The sequence below is a fragment of the Vidua chalybeata genome, chromosome 10 (genome assembly GCF_026979565.1).
Source record: "Vidua chalybeata isolate OUT-0048 chromosome 10, bVidCha1 merged haplotype, whole genome shotgun sequence".
Lineage (NCBI taxonomy): Eukaryota > Metazoa > Chordata > Aves > Passeriformes > Viduidae > Vidua > Vidua chalybeata.
The window spans coordinates 22,450,484-22,475,520 of NC_071539.1; the positions used below are offsets into that span (position 1 = coordinate 22,450,484).

The 25,037-nt window shown below is 42.2% G+C and overlaps 1 protein-coding gene and 1 long non-coding RNA gene across 3 annotated transcripts in view; both read right to left on the minus strand.

Moving 5' to 3' along the window:
• The window catches only part of HS6ST1 (heparan sulfate 6-O-sulfotransferase 1), a 187,978-nt gene that overhangs the window by 93,723 nt on the left and 69,218 nt on the right, over window positions 1-25,037 (minus strand). The window lies entirely within an intron of this gene.
• LOC128792812 (uncharacterized) lies at window positions 18,622-23,791 on the minus strand. Its single transcript, XR_008432567.1, has 3 exons — window positions 23,633-23,791; window positions 19,156-19,211; window positions 18,622-18,753 (listed from the first exon to the last, which is right to left on the minus strand). It is a non-coding gene; the product is annotated as an uncharacterized LOC128792812 (long non-coding RNA).

A 25,037-nucleotide genomic window follows, 5' to 3' on the forward strand; every position in this document is an offset into this window, starting at 1 on the left:
AAGACAATTCCATTAGAAATTCCAAACCACTTTGCTAAGAATATTCCTGTTCTCCTCATCAGTGAAAATAAATTATTTGGGCATTTTCATTCAAGAATGACCCTTCAAACCAGGCTGTTCTTCCATCCATGGTCACAGAGCACAGGAAAGTCCCAGCCTGTGCCAGGAACAGTGCTAAAGGCCCTCAGGCACATGGGATGGGGCCAAAGCTCACTCAAGAGGAACAAAAGATATTCATCGGTTCCAGGCTGTCACTGTGTGTGACAGGAGCAGCCAGGCTCCCAGCAGGGCTGGCTGCAGACAGGTAGGACACTCACAGAGGGAGAGGCAGTGCCTCTGAGAGCTTCCAATTTAAATGGCTGAGACAAAGGATGAATGGGAAACTGAGCGACAGGGGCTGCCCAAAGGCTCAAAAGCAGGCCAGGGGCAAAACTTGAGAGACCCCCGAGATGTCCTGACCTCAGGCTCAGTGTCCAACCCATCAAGTGTCACATGCCAGGTGACTTCCATTCTGTGAAGGGCAAATCAAACATGAGGCAGGGCCAGTGTGCAGCTCAGGCTCTGCAAGGGTTCAGCTGTGGGAGCTGTATCCTCTGGCACCCACAAACAAGGCTTTTTTAATGCCAGACAGTCTGCCTCCTGAGTGTCTTTACAAAGAGTGCTGCAGGTCAGCAGGCCCCAGACTGTGTTCCAGCCTCCCAGGTGGTGGTCCCACAAGAGTTAAGAATTACTGAGTCATGAACACAGGTCACTTTATAAAGTTCAATCTACTGCTCTGCCTGGAAGGTCAAAGACATTACCTCAAAAACTGAAACTGTGCTTAGAGGTCATTGCCCAAGCACAAATTGCAACAGCACAACCACACAAACCACAAAATCTCCAGAGACATTGCTGGAGAAGTCAAAGGGTAAGAGAACATTGCAGCCTAGACCTTGAGAAAGACACAAACCCTGAGGCATCCTAGGTCTTGGCTGTGGAGAGTATCCCTCATCTGCAGAGCGCAGCCTGAGCTCAAAGAACACTTAAAACTTTGAGCGACACAAAATATTTTAAGTCAAAGAATCATCAAATGGTTTGGGTTGGAAGAGACTTAAAGATGATTTTATGTGGACCCCCTGCCATGGGCAGGGACACCTCCCACTGTCCCAGGCTGCTCCAAGTCCCGTCCAGCCTGGCCTTGGAGACTTCCAGGGATCCAGGGGCAGCCACAGCTGCTCTGGGCACCCTGTGCCAGGGCCTCAGCACCCCCACAGGGAAGAATTTCTTCCCAATACCCAATCTAACCTTGCCCTCTTTAATTTTAAAGCCATTCCTCCTTAAAGCCACTCCAGACCCCTGCCCAAAGTCCCTCTCCAGCTCCTTTGGAGCTTCTTTAGGTACTGGAAGGGGCTCTGAGTTCTCCTTGGAGCTTTCTCTTCTTCCCAAGGCTGAAAAACCCCCAGCTCATCAGAGAGGTCAATGACCAAATTCATGTAGAAGTTTCATTTTTGCTTATACCAAACCAATTTCATCTTCTGGGTCTTAGACCTTTCTCCCATATACATAGACAAAAAAAAAAAAAAAAAAAAAAAAAAAAAAAAAAAAAAAAGAAAAACCCTTTAATTTTTTGGACTGTAACTTTTTGCAACATGCAACCCATTTGTAAGTAAGTAACATTGATTCCCCCCACCCTTAATCATATTTCTTGGCCAATTTACTGGTCACTGACTATTTTGCTGCCATCTGTGTGTATACAGAATGTAGAAGCTCACTCTACAGCAGATATCAAAGTGAAAATTCACACCTGAAAACAAATCACAGGCTGGAATTCTACAGAAAAAAGGTGTAAGAAGCAAAATAATTGAGCATGTAAATCAAGAGAAAAATCCAGCAGGTACAGTGACAAAAGGCTTACAGCATGCACACAGGACTTAAGTGACCACTGCCATGAAAACATAAGCCATGTTTAAATCCACAATTAGGCTCACAGCAGCAGCTCAAAAACATAACCAGGTCATTACAGCCTGAATCAGATGAGCCAGGATTCTACATGATCTGGACTAATGCCAAAGCAAAATGAGTCTTTAAGCTTAACAGACAGAAGTCCCAGACTGATAGTAAAGTCTCTTTTGACTTCTTCCTACCTTCCAGATCAAGTAGAAATGATTCAGCCCCCTTCCAGACTGCACTTTTGAAACTACAGTGATGCAAGTCCTACCCAGGAGCCCTTCTGCTGAAAGGTACTCTGGTGTTGGCTGGGAATTGTTTCCTAAGGCTCTGGTTTCAGGCACTCAGGTGTAAGCAGCTGGCACCCTGAGAGAACATTTATGCCAGGGCAGGATTGATTGGGAGGCCAGTGGTGTTCCCTTCACCATCAGAGTGCCACCCATCGCTCAAGGGAAATATTCTCATCAGATCTGTAGCTCCAGAAGCAGCTCAGATTTCTGGGTGTTACTTATAATATTAACTAGCCCAGCATCCACGGGGCAACAGATGGACCTGAGATATTTCTGTGTCCCCAACCTTGCTCCTGTTAAATGTCTGCAGTTTCATGCGATGGAGGAACATTTTAGCTGACAAAATGGACAGAAGCAGCTGCTTCTGGAGCCATGAGCCTTGGGTTTGTCTGCAGTTGGAGATAAAGAGCCAGATTCTGAAAAAAAAGGGCACAACATACATCTAATACATTCACTGCAAGGGACACGGGCATCAGGGCTTGAAGGCAGTGAATTTGGATCAAAAAGCTGCTTTGAAATGGGGGATAAGCCTGTTGCAGTTCTTCCATGGCATGGGGGAAGAGATGGCTGGGGAAAGGATGAGCCTCCTGCTCTGGAGAGAGGAAGAGAGATTTTCCAGAGCTGATCAGGCAAAATTTACCTATCAAAGAAAGCAAGTGAGCAGTGGAACTTACAAAGGCTGATTTCCCAGGGCTTGGGGTTTGATTATCCCATGTCTGACAGAAGTGGGAGCTCTACTCAGAGCTTCTCTAGAAGCAGAGGCATGTGTCCCGTGTGGGTTCATTAATGTCTAATAATGCAGCTGAGCTTACCCCTAAACCTCCCCTCAAGCAGGGAATTAATTTGTGTGTGCCTCTCTGCTTTGCCTGGCCACCTATTTTCACTGAACTTACCAGCTGAAATTGCCTAGTGAATTCAAAAGCTTTTACAACAGGAGTGACAAGCATGAAATTAGATGATACAATCATAGAGACCTCATTCCCTTCAGAAAGCAGGTTAGAAGTAATTTAGGACGTTTTTCAGCACAGAACTCCTAATGGCTGACCATTTCAGATGGAGATTTTTATTATGTTTTCCTGTACTGCTAAATAGGAATAACTAAGGGACCAGGGACTGAAATGGGGTGATGCCTGGGCCTGTGGGTGACCCAGGCACAAAACATTTCAAGTATGAAGACCAAGCTAATTGGACCCACACTGCCACGAGCAGAGGCATGGCAGCTCCTCCCCCTGCCACCAGAGCCACCAGGAAATTCTTCCTTCCTTGGCTGTCTCTAAAAGGACACTACTAATGACTACTGCTTATTTGTATTGTAAACAGCCTCTCTCAGACCTAGGAGAGTCTACATGACTCTGCTCCTAACTGGGACCCAATTATTCCTCCAGGTCCTGTGCTGTGCTGAAGGTTTCCAAGTGTGGCACAAGGACTGACCCTACAAATAAAGAGTCACCACTGCCTTGCATGTGCTGCATGCTTTGAATCCATTTGCGTGTTTTAGCTGCTGGCACTATTAGGGGAGATGCTGTTCTCAATTAAAACCAGCCCGTTGCTTCCCTAGGCTTAATTAGAAGCAGGGCTCTACATTCTGGCACCAGCAGTATTTTCTTTTCAATTAATGGATTTAACAGGCAGCAGATGCCAGTGTCTTCCTTTCTCCCCTCTCCAGCAAGCATCCCACCCCTATTTTAAAATCATCAGCAATGATTTTAATGAGACAGCTAATTCAGATATTGCTTCTAAAACTGAGAATAGTTGTAAAAAACCCCAAATAAATCCATAAGAAAGCCCACAGCAATATTCCATCTTCTCTCTATTTTAAAGCAGGGGAGAAATGCTGAGCAAAAAGGAGAATGGTGAATTAAATACCGTGCAAGCCATGATGGTCTAGGACTAACCTTCTTGTGTGACTTTCATTAAGTCCAATGGTAAGGCTCCAAAAAGACTGCAGTTAATTTTTCTTGATCAAATAATTCACACACTTCAACTTTCTTGCATTGTTTCACTGATCATAAGTTGCATTGACCATGAGTTACTCCTCCTATTGGAAACTGTAAATTTCTAAATAATAGAAAATTTATATTATTAAATATATAAAGTTTCTATATTTATTTATGTAAGTAAATGTGGTGTTGTTATATAGTAACACATCATAGCCTTTACTCTAGTAAGATTATTGCCCCTGTTTTAACACTGTTGCCTGATTTCATTAAATGCTGTAGAGACCTTCCTCTCTTTAAATGACTACTCCTCTTTGGCTGGAATTTGCCAGACTTCTCTGCTCCAGATACTTTGGTCAGGGATTCAACAGGAATACAGCACACTGATTTAAATCTTGCTTGCTTGGAAACTTAGTTAAAAACAGCACTGGGGGAATCACTCACAGCTCAGGATGACAACACTCTGGCCAGCCACGGGGGACTTACAAGGAGGCTTCAGCTATGTCTGATAACAATGCTGCCTTTCTGGCAGGTCTGGGCAGGAGGGTGTTCCAGAGGCATGGATGAATCACATGTAAAATCCTGCCTCAAGTCTATCAGATAAAACTTCCTCTTAAACCTCAAGGGCTAATAGCCATGAGATTAAAGGATGATTTCATAGAAGAGTCTGATAGCTGTCCTACTCCTGCTTTGCTCCTTACCCTGTAAGTAAGGTAAGGGGAAAAACCTTTCCCCCACCCCTTGTGAGTAAGGAGGAACAGAACCAGGGCTCCCATTTCACAACAGTGAGCCACCACTGCTTCACAAAGCAATCCTGAAACCCAGCCATATTTAATGCTTGAGAACATCTGTCTGTCCCAAGTGCCATGAAACATTTTGTCATGTGGAGAGCCTTCTTTTACTGAGACTGTCCCCTACAGTCTCCTGTACCTGGCAATAAATGGCAACATATGGCAATATCTGATAGGTTAGCCTACCTTGTTCAATGTCCTGAATGTCTAAAATCTACAAAATGTCACAGATTTTATTTCTGAGCACTGTAGTACAAAAGGTCCAGTGTCCCCCTTTTCATGTCTTGCAACCCAGGCCAGTGCTGGTGTTCATTTCATGGCACAGGGCCAGGAAAGAATAGTTTGCTTTCCTTTAGTCTAACAAAACTAACTTGCCTTTCCATTAAGCAGCTGGATCAGATCATGTTTAAGAGAAACTGTCCTTAATTAATTTGATAGGATTAAATTTAATTTAGAAAAAGCATGGGAGCTGCCCAAGGGAAAATCTCCCTCCCCACTCTGTAACACAAACTGGTTCCAATTCCATATTCTTTTTCGTGGAAACTGTGAATGTGATAGATAGGGTCATTTATAGCATTAAAAGAGGGAAATAACATAATTGTTGCTGACATCAAAATTATTACTCTTATTCCAGGAAAGCAGGTAACAATTGGGAAAAGAATAACCAAACAGAAGGGCAAAGGGAAGGCAAATAGGGGAGTTTTTTCATATGGTAGGTCCACTTTTTGGAAACTGAAATGAATCTGGGACAGTTTCCTAATCTAAAAGTGTTGTTTACATCAGAACTGTGCCCTTTAAATGCTTTCTTATTTCTACTTTTTTTTTTTTTTTTTACTGAAAAGAAAACAAAGTATGTAATTAAATTCCCTGTATGAGCAAACCAAAACAAATCTATAAAAGAGCATTGCTCACAGGGAGAGAAAGAGAGAGAGAAGAGAGTCCAGAATTGTTTTACTCATGTTTTAAACATGTACCTGAGATGACTGATTTGGAAACTTGCTGGATACCTGGAATCTAAAGCACATTCTGGTTCTGTGGACTACACTCAGAACCTGTCCAGTGAACATCTCTTACCAGGGACAGGCAGGACAAAGTTCTCCAATTCACCCGGATGGAGCTCAGCTCAGTGCACTGAAGCAGGCACTGCACAGACAGAACAGTGCTGTCCCTGGCCACAAAGGTGACTACAAAACTTGATTTTGGTTCTCTCACCCAGCACTCAGCTACTCCAACTAATTTCCTACCACTTCTATGATAGAAATCCAATTCTATCAGCTCTGCTTGCTGTGACAATATTAGAAAAGTCTTTAAGCATGATTAATGCTGATAGGAAACACAGAGAAAGTTTGATATGCCTGTTTTTAATGATTCTTTTACATGCCTCATTCTTCCAAGCTTTATGAAACTCCTTTTCCACGTTGGAAGACCAAGAAACAAATGGTATTTGCAGAAAGCTTCCTGACCAGCACACCAGAAATTAAATGAGGCAATTTAACTGAAAGAGCCCACTTTGAAGGAGACAGTAAAAGCTGCCACGTACGAGATTTAAAAGAACTGAGGAAGAAGAGGAACTACTTTGACACCAGGCTGGAGAAGATGGATTCTGTCCAGGAAATCACAGCTTCTGGTAAGTCTGGCTCAGGCATCCTAACTCAAGGATTTTTATCTGATGCAATCCCTTTTGTACATGCAGGTTTGGTTTAGGAAATGCAACTCTGTCTAGATGAGAGTTATTGATATTTTTCCTGATGTTTTTCTTGGCATCCCCTCAGAGCCCCCGTTTCAGAGCTGGCTGATGTGCGCAGGTGCTGCAAGAGCTCCTGTTACAGCCCAGTCTCAAAGCCAAAGGCTTTATTTAAAAGTCCCCTCCAAGGCCTCATCTGCCAGAATCATGAGAGGAAGGTCTTGAGAAAAACCCTTTGGGGTTTCTTTTTCATTTCAGTTTCCCAAATCCACTTCACCAGGCCAAAGTGACTTCTGTGTGAGATGAAAAGTGTTCACTAGAGCATTTTAGGTTTTGTTTGACACGGACCTTACCTTGACCATCACTGTTACCACAGACTGGGAACAGCTCAGCAGCTCTCTCCAGCCTCTGTTTTTCACAGTGGATGGTTTCATGGCAAGCAGCCTTTCTCCTGCCTTTCTGTCTCTACTACAGGCAAGCAAGCAGGGATGGACACAGATCCTACACTTTTTGGAGGGGGAGGATGTAAAATAACATTGAGGAGACAGGACAAAGAGGGACTACAACAATGCAACCATCTGGTGAAACAGCACGTAGATGAAAGCACAGCTTAATTTGGATAGAATTGTGGTCTTTTCATTTATTAAAAAAGTCACTCCAGCTCCCTTGGATTATTGTGAATGAATGATAAGGGAAAAACTCATATATTCTTCCCCTACTCACTAAATGAAGTAAAAATGCAGAGATCTAGCTGAGAACCAGCAAAGCCCCACTGCAGCACCAGTCAGAGACTGTAAAAGGAGCTTACACAGAAGCTGGCTCATTACACACCTGTTAATTCTGGGGATTGTGCTTTGAGCAGTTTCTGGGTTTTACAGTCTATCCACTTTGCTGTTTGTACAGGTGTTTATGCACCAGGGAAACAGGTTTTAAGATGGGAAAACAGGTACAAAACCATAAACACTAACAAACAGAAGGTGTCCAAGAGATTTGAGACAGACCTGTTCCAAGCGGCTGTTGTTCCTTTAAAATATTGGTGGGAAGGATAAAGGAGCTTTGGGATTTGAGCAAAGTTAGACTGTCCTGCTCTGAGCTAATAAAAAAATTCCTGTTGTAGTTCTCATCTCAGTGACAATAAGTCAACTCAATTTCTTAGCTTAAACAACACTTTATGGGATCCAGTGTTTATATGCCCTTCAAACATAGGAACTAAAAGAAAAATGAATGCATGCAGTGAAATACAGGACTGCTTAAATATTATATATATACATATATACTTCAGAGGTCTTAAACATTCAGTGTTTGTTCCTAGGAGTAACTAAATTTGAAAACAAGAAAAGACACATTACAAATTGCTGCTAATTGTGCCATCATTTTATCAAGTGCTAAACATTCCTGCCTGGACACTGCCTCTTCTTTGCCATAGATCTAGCAGCAGGGAGCTCTTGTAATTATACAAAAATACAGCCTGACTGACTTTCTGAGATGGGAATACACTATACATCCTCTTGCCATGCCAGGAAAATGCATTTGGCAGCTGACTGCTACAGCTTGCCATTAAAGAAAGGCCAAACATCCAAGAGGAGGCAGGAGAGCTCTTCCTGGAGTGAGCAATTTCTTCCTCCTGCTCATGATCCCAGAATTACATTGCTCTCATTGAATCCGTTCATCACCTTAAAATGAACACCTCATTGCAGTGCCCAGCACATGAAGAGTGGCTGAATTTCAACTAGTTCCTCTGGAAATGCTCAAAAAACACACACACCAAAGAAACCTTTCAGACATCTCCCAAGCAGACTTGGTGAGTCTGTTCTTAACACTCACCTTTCTGCAGCAGAAAAGGGAATTCTTCATTCCCACTGGCTGATTTAAACATGAGTATTTAAAGAACTACTGAATCATCATGAAAATCTTAGAAAACATGATCTCCACAATGTACAGATAAGAGAATGTGCTTTGATATTTCAGCTGATTAAATAACTGTCATCAAAAGCTTGTCCTGCTTTCCCATGCAGATCAGTCAGGCCAACAAAAGGTATCATCTGTCTGTGAAACTGTGATACCCCTAGACTTTCATCACTGCTGCTATTTCAATATATTGTCTTCCAGTTGCCTAAAAAAAGGCATTTGAGTGAATGCAGACTAATCTAATATGTCATCTGTCTGCTTGTCAGTTGTAAAAAAAAAAAAAAAAAAAAAAAAAAATCACTGCAACATTAGCTTAGAAGCTGAGTGAGCAAGTATGGCTATTTATTGTGCCCTGACCAAAGAGCAGGAATGGAGAATATGCTCCATCCTCCTCACAAACACCAGTTCATCTAATTCTCAGAAAAGAGGTAACATTTAACTTCTTAGAACGTAGGAAATGGGTGATTTAAAAAAACAAACCAAAACAGAACCCCTCTGGGCTAGGTCTTCCAACCAAGACAGTAGCTCAAAGTTCTTGGACAGTTCTAAAAGATGAAATTTTGTTTTTCTAACTAAATCCAAGTGTGGCTTTAATATACTCTGCTTCTGATCATCTTCTTTGTCCTCTCCCTCACATACAAAACAGATCTTTACCCTAAAAAAAGTATGTCAATTCATGTGAAGTTCATTACCTCATGTTTTATACAGTCATGGTTTTCACACAGAACTCAAACTTGCATTTGATTATTAATTTAATATTATAGTGACATAAGTTACTCTGGGAAAAATAAGTAAAAAAAAGCTAATATAACAAAGCTTATGATTTTGAAAAGTTTCAGTTTTTGGAAATCATGAAGCAAAATAACCCAACAAAGCACCAGAGCAGTGAAGCAGTTTTAGCATTCCTGTCTACTTAGAAACTGAAGAGCTGCATTCCCAAAAGAAAAGAGCATATTAGCAAGTTTCTCCCAGACTTTTAAAAGAAAACTTCCATCTTGCCTATCCAATAATGCAAGTGCTCCTCTCAAAGGGCACGCCCTGGCATGAAAGAAATAAGGATGCACTCCCCAGCACAGCCCTTGCAGCCCTATTTTCATGTTGTAACAGAGAGCACCCCGAGGCAGCTCAGCAGTGCACCTGCCTGAAATCTGGTGGGAATGTAAGGTTTGGACTTTTAAGTTCAAAGCTAGGCCAGGCAGCTGCTGGTTTTGTTCCTTCTGTAAGCAATTCCTTCTAAGATTCAATCAGGAGTGATACATGGCCATGACCAGAGCATCATCCTGCATTAAAGATGTGCTTACTGCTCTGGGTAACCATCCTGAGTTGTTCATGTTCTTCTGCAGTTGGACAGAGTAATGCAGAATGTAACATGTGAAAATTCCAATGAAGTGGGTGCTTGTTTTGGCAGGGCAGATTGAACTGGCTGTGATTAAAAAAAAAAAAAAAAAAAAAAAAGGAAAACAGCTCCCAATTTTTGATCAGTAACTGGGCTTTCACAGTTTTAACAGTTAGCCAGCAAAATGTTTTTGGGAAAAATACTCCCAAACCTGTGCAAAAAACAAGGTTACACGTTAAACAGGCTAAATGAGTTTATATTGTGTATCTCCCATTACAAACCTGTCCCTACAGTACAGTAAGTATTATGTGTATCAGTTGGGCTTCATGCATCCAGTGGGAGAACTATTAAGAAATTAATCAATTTCATTGCCAGGCTGTTTCACTTCCTTCCTCCCCCTATCCTCTCAAGCTTACATCTTCCTTCATTTCCTGTTCTAGCTCTATAAATCACTCTCCTTCTTGTATATCTATGTTTGCCTTGAAACTGCATTCCTCTCAGCCACTAATTTTTAAATTAGCAGTAAAACCATAGGATTTCTCTGGCAAGAGTTACTCCACATAAACTCTGGCTGTTGACTGTTTGTGGTTGTTCTGCCAGACTGCTGGCAGTACATGCACCACATTCAGCTCTACATGTTCTTTCCCTCAAAACCAGAGCAGTGTCATCTTCCAGGTTCCTCGAGCCAAGTCAAACCAAAAAAATATATCATTTGTGTGACTAACTAGAGGCCAAACCTGTGGAGATCCAGCAACCTGCACAAAGAAATTCTTCTGCAACGTGCCTGGCCATGCAGATGAAATAGTTGTTTGATTGTTGAATAAAATAGCCAAATTTCAGTCCACTATGGGATAGATACTCCTTACATGAAGAACTATTTGAGCTCTGTGGCAACCTGTGAAGTGTGACTAGCTCATCAGAGAGGATTCTCTGCAGAAGGTAGAGCTGGTTAAATTAATAAAAGCTATTCCAGGATGGAGACCTGCAGCAGGCCAGCAGACAGCAGATCTTGTTCCAGGGACAAACTCCACTCTACCACCCCCAGCTCAGGACGTGTTCCCTGACTGGGGCAGATACACAAGTGGGAGAAAACTTTCCTGCAAAAGATCTGGCATTGCCCCTGAAACACAAAGGGGTCTGAGAGTGAAGATCACTGCAGGAGCTTATTTCTCACCATTCCCCTTTACATCCCTTGAGCCAGCAGAGAAACACAAATGGTTCTTGATAGGCATAACTGCTGCCAAAACTGTTCTTTGGAGGAATCAGAAATGCATACATATGCTTTATTAGCTACTCACACAAGGACAAAGCAGACAAACTGAATTTCATTTGGTTTTCATTTGAAGCCTTAGATTTCAAGCACTTTTTTCATGTCAGTCCAACTGACCTTGACACTTCTGTATTTGTGATGGAGTTTAGGTGGAGTCCAAAGATAAAATTCTCTCTTTTGTTTCTTGCTTCCCATTCCTGATACTAAAAACTGGTGAATACAGAGTATTTTTCTGAAAATCTTAACAAACAAACTGTATGGCAGATTTTAGATAGTAGATAAATGTGTATATCACCATCTGAATCTATTTTACAGCCACAAGTCATACATATTTGGGCTCAAACCCACAGTATTTTACTTTAAACAATATTGGTTGTATGGCAGATAAATAAATACAAGAAGAGAGAATTTATCTACATTTTCAATGAAAGGTTCATGAAGTCCCTGGTATTAGGCCATTAAAATAACACAGAACTACAAAGAAGAAGATATTGTCCTCAAGTGAGCAATGAAAAGAATAAACAGAAGAGAAAAAACCCTCAAATGATCTTTCCACAACACAGAAATGATACTGGGCTCAACTCCTGTATGCTCCTGGGTAAGTAACTCCCAAGGGGTTCCAACAGCACTCTGCCTGGCATTTGAGGATCTGGAATTGAGGGGGAATACAGCAGCATACCTTTACTTTCAACCAACCAACACAGAAAGCTTCCCAAATTAAACAGGGAGCTCCAGGAAAATAGCTGGCTTAAAACTGCCCAAGACCTGATGTTCCAAAATCACATGAGTAGCAGACAAGCACTGAAATGCCCACAAGGACCTGTGACCCCTGAGCTATGGTGTGATGGATCAGCCTTCCAGAAACAAGATCAGGATGACGTGATGGGCAGCACTGTACTCAGTTTGCACAGACAGGATGAACACAAATTGATAGCAACGAAAGTGCTCCACTGGCTAAGTCAGTCCTCTAGATGATTACTGATGACATCTTCTAATCTAAAAACTCAAAATGTCTAGAAAAGACCAATGAGGAAGACAAAACTGATTTTAGTGAAGACCTGGAACCTAGACAAACACATACTGTCAACAATACAGTACAACATTTCTTCCCCATTAGGGCTGTCCCAGCAGTGGCTCAGCCACCCAGGGCAGGGGTGGAGTCACCATGCCTGGGGGGATTTAAAGAGAGATGTGTGGATGTGGCACTTGGGGACACGGTTTAGAGGTGGCCTTGGCACTGCTGGGTTAACAGCTGGACTGGATGAGCTCAGCAATCTTTTCCAACCTAATGATTCTGTGATTCTACAGCAACAAAGCAGAGCAGGCTGTGCCTTTTCAAGCATACAGTTCAGGGAAAAGTATGTGGAATTAAACTGAGATTAAGAAGAGTTTACCACACCCACACCCTCTCTGTTATCTATTGCACAGGTAGGGTAAAGGGGATCAGTTTTGTGTGTGGAGCTATTACAAAAATTATGTGCTAGAAAGGCTTTTTTGAAGGAAGCTTTTCGTTCAATTAATAAAAGACGCAAAGAGTAATAATTAATTACTGTCTCAGAATACTAGGACAGAGGAGGGATGTTACTATTTAAGCAGTACTAGTTCTAGAAAGAAGAAAAATCCAATTCAGAGGAGTGATAGGCATCTTCTCTGAAATCTTCTCAAGAAACGAACCACCCATAGAATCACAGGTCAGTAAATGAATGACACCTTCACAGGCATGACCATAATTTGTCAAAACAGTATTTTTACCAAATTTTGTACCTGGCACAGGGAAGTTTCTCAGTGTGCAGGAGTAGAACCTGGCCCAGCTCATTTGACTGAGCTGGGACTGACTGCTCAAGTGCCAAAGCTCCAGGAAACCTTGACTGAGGTCCACAGCAGACCTGCCCCACAGGGAGCTGCTGAAATCCAACAAAGAACAAGTAATGAGCGTCCCTTCATATAACCTTTGAAAAAGGACAGTCCAACCACCTGCAAGCAATCCTTTGTGGCTCTCAAAAAAGACAAGTGTGTGATTTCACTCTAACAACCTGCCCACCGCCTCTGTGTGCCCAGCAGGGTTATAAAGCTCAGCTCTGCTTCTCCTCCTTAAATGAGGAAAGCAATCCAGAATCTGTGTGAGATGAGAATCTGTGTGGTGAAGCTGCCTAAAGGTTATCACAGATATTTGGAAGAAGTGGCCAGATTCTAACCATATGTCACACTACAGGCAAGCACTTTTCTTTTTTAAAGAAACACAGTCTTGAGATTGTAGCTTCTACTGGTCCCTGACAGGCAAGCACTGATGATGACAGCACCTTGCTCTACCACCGGGCTGCCACTCAAAACCATCAGGTGGAGGAAGATGGGCTTGATATTTATTAGTTGTATTATAACTAACAGTATAATTATTATAATATATATGTATAATTATATCCTATATTATATAATAAGTATTTACATAGATTTAATATATAATATATTGTATTAGTATAATTATTATAATATATATTATACAGTATAATTATAATATTATAACTATAACTGATTAGTATATAAATTAAGGAGCTACCTGCAGCCAAAATGTGATTCTCTACATGTAAGAAATCTCCTGTAAAAGCACCGTGATGTCAACAGAAATACTGGCTGTATAAATGTAGCCAAATTATTACTAAATATGCTTCCTGGCAGCATGGGAAAAAGGAAGAAATTCCAGGCCACAGCTCATCTCCTTGGTTGAAAAGGAGTCAGCAGCTGCCAAGGACTCTGCCTGCCTTGCCCTGTTCAAGGTTTTTCACCACTTCTGAGAGCCATGGGCAGGATCTTGCTGCCAAGTTCAGTATCCAGAGAGCAGTAAAAGCTTGGAGGAAGGGGCTGCTGGTCTTTGGGATGTATTTACACGTATTTGCAGAAGGGATTTTTGGTCCACAGGCGCTTTGGGAAACATCTATTGAAGTAAGGTCATAGGTTTACCACTGGTGTGCCTCAGGGGGTGATACAGGGCACACATTACATGCAAATCCTCAAGACTATAGCCCTAAACTACAATGTTCATCTGGAATTATTTTTCTTTAATGTTTTTACTGTAGGAAAAAAAAAGAAATATTGCATGAACAGTAGCATATTTCAGGCCTGAACTTAAAAAGACCCCTTTCTCTGGCTATAGGGGTATCCCTTCAAACAAAGATGAGCAGACTGACCCAGCTCTGAAATTTCCTCTCACTAGCCACTGTGACTTCCTATTTTCAAAAGTAATGTATTTCTCACAAAGATGAAAGTGTTTTTCAGAGCAATGCTATTAACAGACATCCTTTTGCTTGGTTTTTGTTTGTGTGGGTGCTTTTATTTATTTTGCTACCCTTAACAGTAACAAAGCTAATTTCAAAGCATCAGGGTTTGTTGTCTTCATAGCACAAAACTGACAGATGTTTCATATGTTAGAAATAAACCTCAGTGATATTCCTGTGCTGCCTTCAATGAGTTTTGGCTTTTATTTTTTCATAGCAGGGGAAAATACAGGGTTGGGGCGCAGGTTTGGAGGATTCAGCAGAGTTGTGTATTTTCTGCAGCATCTGCAAGGTTTATCTGACTGCTCCTGAGCTGGGATTGCTGCAGGTAACTGAAAAGGGAGCTGGACAGACAGGTGTCACACGAAGTGACACCCAGACTGACACGACTCTAACAAACACCTGCTTGCTCTGAAAACTGAGCAAAACCAAGGCCAGTGAAAAAGCTGCAGCTGAAGATGTGATGGGTGATGAGTGGAAGGTGTCCCAGTCCATGGCAGGAGGGTGTTCTTTAAGATCCCCTCCGTGCTGTGGTTCTGTGATGCTCGTGGGCAGAAAACAAGCACAAACATGCTGTGCCTCCTAACAACAGCCACCCTGCAGGTTTTGTTAGCCTGCAAATCCTTTCTCTAGCAGGAGCAGTTCAAAAACTGCTCTCCCAAAACCTCACTAAAAGACTCACCTTTGAAACCCATGGAATTTTGTTCCACCTGTTAGAAATGATACCACTTCTAAAATGCTTTTAACTAACTTTGGTCAAGGGTCTGTTCGTGTTTGCTCAGGGGGGAAGGAATTGAAGTTTCTTTCCAAAAGACTCTTTCACCAGTCAAGGCCTGAAGACCTCAACATCAACAGGTTGGGAGTAGCCAGAGGAAACACAGCAGATAAGTGACCATGAACAAACATTAATGAACATCAACCCCAAACATCATCCCCTGGTTTGCTTGGTCTGAGGAAAGACTGAGAATAGAGAGAACTGAAGAATGAATCTAAATAAAATTAATCTAAATAAATGAAATTACTCAAAATAAAATAAAACGAATCTAAAGAAATAAATGAGCATCTAAGGTGAAGGGATCAATAGCCAATAGGAGATCAAAGACTAAGAACTGTGTAATTTATGACCAATGAACTTTGGGGTTTGTCTGTATAAATATGTGAAAAATCTAGACCCCAAACATCATCCCCTGGTTTGCCTGGTCTGAGAAAAGGCAAACCTGAAGAATGAGGACTAAATGAGCATCTAAGGTGAAGGGATCAATAACCAATAGCAAATACTAAGAATTGTGTAATTTAAGACCAATGACCTTGAGAATTTCTTTGGGGTTTGTCTGTATAAATATGTGAAAAATCTAGTAAAGAGCCACGTGTGATGGAATCATTTTCACTGCACAACCCAGGCAATGTGTGGATTAAATGATTTCTGTTGTACATCCTGGCCAGAATAAAGCAATGCCTTAATTTTCTAACACTGAAAAGATGCTGGGGAGTTTTTGTTTTTCCCCTCAGTTTCTGGTGACATACCAAACTAAAGGCATACAATTTTAAAAGTTACAAACCCCAGTGGATTGTCCCAGAGAACCCAAATCCCAGAGTGCTTATTATTAAGCCACAATGGCAAAACCAGTAAAAATATGAAAATTTATGGTGAATTTTCATTTACCTTGGAAAGACCACGAGCTAGCTCCATTTTGAAGTGCAAGTCCTGATGAGATTATTCCTTGCCAACATGACACCAACTGCTCATGCCAGCCTGTGCCCCGAATCTCTACTTGCATAAATCTCCAGACAATACTATTTCTACTATTGATAATGATAATAAAAATACCTCCCCCACATCAGGCCCGGTGAGAAATCACAATCTGAAAGCATTTCAAAGGCTGTCAACCATGAAAATCAATCAGTGCTGACAACCTCAGCCGAATCAGGGCTCATGGAGCAGTTTCCAGCATTACTGGAGAGCTGCCAGCCTAATCCTCTCGCTGTAAATACAGTGCTGAGAGCCTCCCTGACAAGGGAAAATGAGCAGATTACATGGGGAGGTAACAAGCTTGAACTGCACCATGTCATGAATGGTGGGGTGGAGGGGAGAAATCAGCCTCCCTTTGTACTCCCAAGTCATTTGTTTTGTACCAATCCTTTGAGTTAAATATTCTGGCAAGAGAAGTTACCTCTCCACACATTACTCTCAAAGTAAGGTGGTGGTTGTAAGAGGTAAACTCTTGTGCCTTGCCCAACAGAAAAGAAACCATTTGCATGTTCTCAGCTTCACAAAACCAGCCTGATCTATGCACTCAACAGCCACCAAAAAATAGGTTTGCTCTGTGCTCCAGGAATGGAGCCCAGGTGGAACAATACAGCTGGGTTCTGCAGGTTCTGCTGCTTCCTCTGACCAACAGCTGCTGAGCATCCTCTGGGCTCTCACTTGGCCATCCAGGGAGCAGAATTTCAAGGGAGTAGATGGGCACAGAAATGCACCTGCAATCAAACTGATTACTCACCACAGCTTCCCATGTATGACGTGCTCTGAAATGACACTGGCACTAAGCCCTGTTTGTTTGCCCTTGTGCTACTCCTGTGAAACTAAACCAAAATCCAACAATGAAAAGACCACTGATGATTCACAGATTTGTATCATTCCTTACACCCCGGCCAGAAGTGCTTAAGAATTGAGCCTGTGGCTTTACCAGCCCTACTCTGCTGCCCTGTGCGTTCCCTGAGAATGAGCCTCCCAGCTGGGAACTGCAAACATTTTACAGAGCTTCCTCCTTGCTGTTAGAGCTTCACTGACAATGTTACAGATACATTTTATATTATTGGCTTTTGGTAAATATTGGATTTTATATGTGTGGTGTTAAAGTAACTTTGTTATCAAGATACAGTTTTTATTTCTGTTGTTAATTAAGCTCAGTGAAAGAGCTGATATCAGTGTGCTTGTGTTAAAATGCCTGCTTGGATGGGATAATATCCAATTAACATAGGATGAGGATGAGGACGCGGCTACAGATCTGCCAACGATCAGCATTTATTGTCTGAAGACAATGTGGGCCAAGGCCCAAAAACTGGAGGTGATAATAAAGGACTAAAACCACAACTAAGGACTAAAACCACAAGGAATATACATACTCTAAAAAGGTGGAACCGAGGAGGAACCGTGCTAAACAGTTCTTGGAACATGTAAACTAGTTTGGGGAGAAGTTTACTATGCATCAGGGTCTATGAATATGCAACAGGCTGATGTAAGGGAGAAGGTATTTAAGGGGTACCCCGAAGGTAACAGGGTGCTCTTGGTTCAGGGCCAAGATGCACCCAGCCATAATAACCTTTGCTCTATGGTCCTTGTCTCCCACTGTCCTTTATTAAACTTTTTGAATTTGCACAGGAGAGTGAACGTGTTTTTCACACCAGGAACCCGTGCAGAGCTCTGTGTGCTGCAGACATCAGCCATGCCTGTGTGCAGGTGTGTCCCAGAAATGAAGGAAATATCCAAACCCTCCAACGCTGCCCAGCTTTTGGTCTTTGCTGCTGGACACCACAGCTTTATTATTTCAGTGGCTGTATTTTTAAAAATACTTCATGCTCTTGAACAAAGAAGTGAACTCTTCAAAAGGCTGCTTTACATGTCAGTGCTCACCCAACAGCTGTTACAGACAATATTCATGCCTTATTATTATTCATGAATGTTCAACCGAACCATTTTTTTTTTGTTTCCACAAATGTTAGGGAAATGGCTCCTTTCTCCAGAGCTGAAAGGGTGTTTGTGTAAGAACAAGAATCCCCATTATTACCTTGATGGTCATTATTCTCAGTTGTTCATTTCCTCCCTTTAGAAATTTAAATCATGCAATCAGAATGGAGCACCACCACCACCTGACTTGTAAGACACTCACTCACTCCCAATTCCAAAGAGAAAATAATTCAAATAGGCTATTTTTAAATAACTGTTTATCCATACTACCCTGTGAATCAATGTCATGTTTGCTGAAATCAGAAGGAAAATGGCTTGGAAAACAGCTCTGTCCACAGTGAACACTGGCATTTTTTAGCCATAAGCTACTGATCAGCTTTATTTCTGAGCAGCTCTGCACAACCAGCCAGCATGTGTGTGGGTACTGGGGGTGAAATCAAGGGGATCAGAAACTCCTTGAGAAGATTGAGAAAATCTTGACACTTTTAGCTCTAAGTATTTGCTTTTTTACTGCACCTTTAGTGAACATTATCCATCTTAGGGAGTTTAAATTAAATTTCGTGGAGTATTTTGATCCAAGTTGGCATTCTCCAATCTACTTATTTGGCAGATGGATTTATGTGATGTACAAACAGCAGATAAAGCACAGGCAACCTGTAAAGCATCAGGAGGAGAAACAGATATTTTTTACCTCTTCTTTGGACTTGCTTTCATGCTTGATAAACTAAAAACTTCCCTACTTGAAAACAGCATTTGAGCAACAAAGTTAATCCTTTCTCTGCCTCCATGCCCGGAAAATAATCTTATAACTCATTCTGGAGCTGAAAAGAGGTAGATAGGGAAGAAATTCTCCGCTGTGAGGGTGGACACAGGGTGCCCAGAGCAGCTGTGGCTGCCCCTGGATCCCTGGAAGTGTCCATGGCCAGGCTGGATATTGGGGCTTGGAACAACCTGGGAGGTTGTGGGAGGTGTCCCTGCCCATGGCAGGGCGTGGAATAAGATCATCCTTAAGGTCCCTTCCAAGCCAAACCATTCAATGAATTCTGAGAGTCTCACCTGTGTTGTTGGGCAACTCTGTTTTCTGAGCAAGAAGTGCAGATCCAGAAGAAAATCTGTCTCAAAAAAGAGGTTTCAGTAGGTGGAGAAGAGGAAGGATAACTGCTCTATACACAGATAACAAATGGTTGTTTTTCTTAGGAGCACAAAAGCACAAGGAAACTGCACACAGAGCTGTGCTGGGGTCTCTCCCAGGCAACACATTCCCAGCCCATATGAAAATATAGAATTGGTAAACACCAAGTTCAAAGGTACCAGTGTATCAAGACAGGAAAGACAGAGTATTTCAAAGAGTTGAAGGAAGACCTTGCTACACCTGTGAGGAATAAAAAGGCAGATGAAACCTAGGCAGAAAAATATTAAATCAGGCACCCAGAGTGTAATCCTGGCTGAACACATGCAGTGATGGGCTATAAATTGATCATTTCAGAATCCAGCTTTGGGAGTTAACAAGACTGCTGGATAAAAATGCCAGCTCACTGCTCCCTAGCTGTCTAAAAGCAAGGAGAGTGACAAGAATTAAGAAAAGAAAAGCAAATATGAGACTGATAAGTATGATGGATGTACAGACAGAACAAGACTGTGTTTTCCTACCATGTGAAAAAGGATGCAGCTGAACTAGAAAAGAACCTTCAGCCTGAAATAGAAATGACTAAGCAGGCCCAGGGACAAGGGCTATGGAATGCTGTGACACAGAGCAGATTCCTGGAGACCAGGTGTCCACTGTGCCTTCTGGGACAGGGAAGTGGCCAAGGAGGTGGTTCTTCACTCAGTGTTCAGTTAAGACGGTGAAAGTCATCTTCACAGAAGGCTGTAAATGCTAAGAGGAACACAGGTTCAGAAAGAAACTGGAAAAATCAATGGAAGTCACAGCTGAAGATGTCACCTCTGACTCAGGGAAGTCTTTGAGGATGGAACATCACTATGATAATTATACTCTTGACCTGTCCTGGTGCTATTTTGCAGAATTTCAGTCTAGCTGCTGTTGGATATGGGGGCTATGTGGACTTTTGCAGTCTTACATGATACATCATTCTTTAAAATAAAAAATAACCACCCCAACAAACCAAAAAGAACTTAGTCAAAACAGATTTAAATTGGGTTTTAGTACAGTATCTGAGTACCACTGAGGAACCCATTCAGTGAAGCTGATATAGGAAAAGGCCTCTACAAGAAAAAACAAAATTATGACAGGTCCTTATGACACTTCTATATCTGTTCTGCTGTGTTTGTATAAAGAAAGAACCTTACTTTCAGAATGCTCTTACATTATAAAAAGTAAGAAAAATCACAACATAAACATAGAGAAAAAAAGTATCTATATTCCCCCACACTCTAAATTAAGTCCACTACAGCAGTATTGCCAGAGTAAGCTGTCTGAAGCATTCAGCAGCTTTGGCTGGCTGGCTGAAAATCAGGAATCTTAATACATGTAGGAGACATCAAGCACAGTTTCACTGTCCTCAACTCTGTGAGTTGAGGACAAAAATGTTATGTTATCCACCTGTACCTTGCACTATTCCTCCTATATTAGCCATATCATCAGGATACAAGCTTATTTGGGCTGGAAAATCCTATCCACACAACATACCTTTGTTCTTATGATTATAACCTGAACAGAACTCCCAAGGATTTCCCCTAGTCTGCAAGTGCAAATGGCAATGGTAAAAAGGGAATTCAGAATAAAAAGGCCAACCCCTGGGACAGTGGTAGTAGAAATGACAGAGGAAATCAACTATTAGAAATTAGGAAAAATAGCTCTGTGATTCAGAGAAAATACATAATTTAAAAAAATTAGGAGAACCCCCTACAAAATCAAGGACAAGAGCCACCTGTGAGTGCACTGGGTAGCTCTGAATTCCCCACTGGATCTGAGCTGCCATTCAGACCCTGAAGAGATTTCCAAGAACCAGTTAAACCCCACAGGAGGGAGCAGAACACAGAGAGGGAGAAAAGGAAAGGAATACCCTGAAACTCTTCCAGTTTCCAACGGCAGGTTGGCAGGGACAGGGGGCAGGGCAGAGACAAGGGGCAGGGCAGAGACAGGGGACAGGGCAAAGTGTCTTAGGTTGGAAATGCAAGATGTGGCGGGGGGTGTGTATTCTATTTGCCATCTGTTATAGGAAGGGCAGTTCTCTGCTGTTCATGGGGCAGTTTTTTCTTTATCTCTCCCACAACCAATCCTCCCTCCAGGAGATATCCTCTGTTAATGGGCTATTAATTATTAATTATCTTCTGTTCATGGCCAGTGAGTGTCCCTGCATGGCTGAGAAAATTCCATCATCCCATGGGGAGATGCTCCGCCCAGGGGGAGGAGCCAAGCATTCCTACCTGGATACAATCTGAGGTTTAGATCCCAGCTGGAACTGCAGGAGGGCTGAGCCACCATGGAATGGCACTGCTGCCACCACCCTGACACACAGGGGGTCAGCTCCTATTCTGACTCTGGCAGTGGTGTTCTGTAATGCTGCATTTTTATTTTTTTTTTTTAGATTTTAATTTTTTTTTTTAATTTGAAGGCTGACTTAGAACAGAAACTAGATGGAGCTAAAGAATAAAGTAGGGATTTATTAAGAGGCCTCAATAAATCCACCTTGGGCAGCACAACCTAAAATGGCCACAAAATGCATGAGCGCTCCCGGGGGCTCTCACTGGGATCAGCTCTGCTCCATTTGCACCTTGCAGTTCATTGTCCCATTCCAGCTTTAGCCCATGCACTCCCATCCTGCTTGTTTTTCTCTCTCCAGCCCACATTGTTTGTGCTCTTGGGCCTGAGATTTGGATCATTTGTCCTTGGTGCCCAGCTGGAGCAGGAATTGTTTTGTCTCCCTACTCTGTGAAGAGAGCTCAGCATCCCCTGATATGAAGCCCAGACCCACACACTAAAGCAGCACAGAATCTGAAAAAATATAAAAGCTAAAACCTGAGGCATAATTTCTAATAAAGAACTGTCATTACTACTATTCTATCTTTGCCTGAGAGCCCCCCTAATTTCAAAATTATAATAATTCTGAGGGAGGGGGGTTTACATTTTCCATTTCAAGAGAAGCTCCTGCCTTCCTTAGCAGACACCTGGCTTTTCAAACCAAGACACAGGAAAGAGGACAGGGCAGGGAAAAGGGACAGGGCAGGGGCTGGATGAGGGGACAGGGCAAGGAAAGGGCACAACAGGGGACAGGAGGGCTGCAGCAAGGCCAGGCTGGCTGCTGCAGGCTCAGGCTGCCAGCTGGGGAGCAGGAGCAAGAGCTGGCAGCTGGAGCACGCTGCTCCCCATCTATCATCTGGTGCAGACCTGGCCTTCAGCAGAGATCCTGACAGCAGAGCTAGGATCTCATAAAACCCTGACAGACTGAAAGTGAGGCAGCCTCCTGCCTGTCTCCTCCCTCACTTTGAAATGTGGAGTAAAGCTGGGCGAGAACAAAGAGAGGCTGATGATTGATAACAACTTAATATCTTTGTGCAGCTTTATCAGGCTTTTTAACTAATGACTTAAGCAACTTCACCTCTACAAAATCAATCATCGTGTCATAGAAGTCTGAAACACTACAAAATGAAGTGCCTGCCCCAGGGATATAGAGCATGTGTCATGTTTAAAGTGAACCTAATTCTTCTGGGGGTCCCTGGATGTTACTTTTTACTTTCATGTCCCTTGGAGATATTCAGAGAGGGAGAGAGACACAGCAGGAGAACCCAAAATCAGTGCCTTCCCCCTAAAGAAATTATTAAAGCAATATTTAGTCCACCACTAAATATGAATATAGTGAATATACAGGGATAGTGAATTCTGTATCACTCAGAGATATAGAATGGAAAGATATGGAAATGGTGGCTGTCCATTTTTAAGAGAGAAATAACAAGGAAATTTAAAGAAAATGACTGATGGCAGGAATGAGAAAGCTCCAATTAAAAATAAATAACTTCCTAATTCAGGACTTGGCAGCTCTCTTCCCTCAGCAGAAAGTAAAAAAAAAAAAATTATACTATACCCCTCTTTTCTGTACATAAAAAGGAAAATAAAAACTTCTGCATTTAGCCTTGCATTCTCTGAGGCCTCCTCTTGCTGGCAGAAGAGCTGAGCAGGGCTCTGAGGAGCACGTGGCCCTTTGCCTGCTCCTTGTGCCACTGTTGCTGTCCCTGCACCAATGAACCCTCCTTTTTTTTCCTTCCCCTTTTGCCATTTAGGCAAAAAAACATTCTTCTAATTTAGGAAAAGGAAGATTTTTCTCAAATTGAGTCAGATACCTAAAAGTGATAGAGGCTTAACTTCCTAAGCAACTTAAAAAAAAAAACAAAACAAACATCATGTTCTGGTTCAAGCTTTTGTAACCCTTGACTGGATATTTATGTGACAATGACTTCCATGTTGCACACAGCCAGGTGAGATCATGAGAGTTTTTCTCTACAGACAGGAGATATTTGTACAATGCTTTGAGTTTTAAACTGTTTCTATTTCAATCCTATTTGTAACCATACTAACCTTTTAACAGCAGGGCTCTTGCCAAGGATGAATTATTTGCCAGATTTTTTTTTTTCCCAAAAGCTCAAATCTGATACAAACCCTAGATTCTTCTTCTCCTGCTTTCATACAGTATATAATTCCAACCTCTCCCTGTTCATAAACTTTACAAGAACTGTATTTAGACAAAATCTAAACTGGCATATTTTCCATACACTTCATGGAAATATTCCTAACCACTTCTGCAAGCAGCTGAAGATGTGCTTTTATTTTGCCATGAAGTCACAAAGTTTAATTTGCAACATCACAGTTGCCTCTATGGCAACAGATGGTGACATCAAACACAGGATCATGACTTCACTATGGGATCAAGAAGGATTAGCTCTGCACCGAGGAAGTTAAGATCTAATACAAACAAATAGCTCAACAATTGCAAAGAGAATTTACAGTGTGATAGTTTACTCCCTGTGTAAATGTTCTTCTTGTTTACTCCAGAACAAAAATCCCTTTAAATCAACCAGCTATTTGTAAATTAAACACAAATGGATTAGCTTTAAAACAAGCTCAAGGGTTTAGGATGGGGTTTGCACACGTACCCAGTTATGGCTGCACAACCTATGACTTCCACCCACACTTATGAAGAAAAGAGGCCAGAATTACAACATCATTCCCTCACCATAACCTCAAGGGCTTTCACCTGCCTTAAGCAGGTTATGAGGGCAGCATACCTGAATATAATTTTTACTGAAACATCAGCTTTGAGCACTGCTTGTTTCCTGTGAAAACCTTGTGGGGACAGTTATTTAATTACCTGATATATTATCTTTCCTAAGATAATCCTTAAATGGATGAATTCCCTGGCCTTTCACCTTTCCATTACCCAAACAGGACCTAACAGAGGGGTCCCAGCTTGAAAGGCCCCTCTAGAGACATTATTCATCACTAATGTCCCTAGCTAGAGCCAGCCCTGGGTGGGACAGCATGTGCAATCTAAGAATCAGCTTCCCCTGAGGGAAAACACAGAGATGGATCTTTCCAGGACACAGCTGAGTCTGATGGTGGGATATGGAAATCCACATTCTGCAGCTGTTGCAGGGACTCTCACAGGTGGGAGAAAAGACAAAAGCCTTAAAGCAGCAGCACAGGGGGAAGGTCCACCTTGGGAACTACCTTTACAAGAAACTGAACCAGTTCTGCTCCTCTTTGTTCCTGGGCACAGGCTCTCGGCACGTTGATTCTGCTCCATCTGCAACCTGTGTGCTACACACACACACACACACTGGGCTGTCAAAGTGCCCAGACACTGATGCCTCAGGTTAATTTAGCTTTTATATTTTCAGATTCTGTGCTGCTTTAGTGTGTAATTCTGAGCTTCATATGAGGGGATGGTGAGCTCTCTGAACAGAGCAGGGATACAAAACAATTC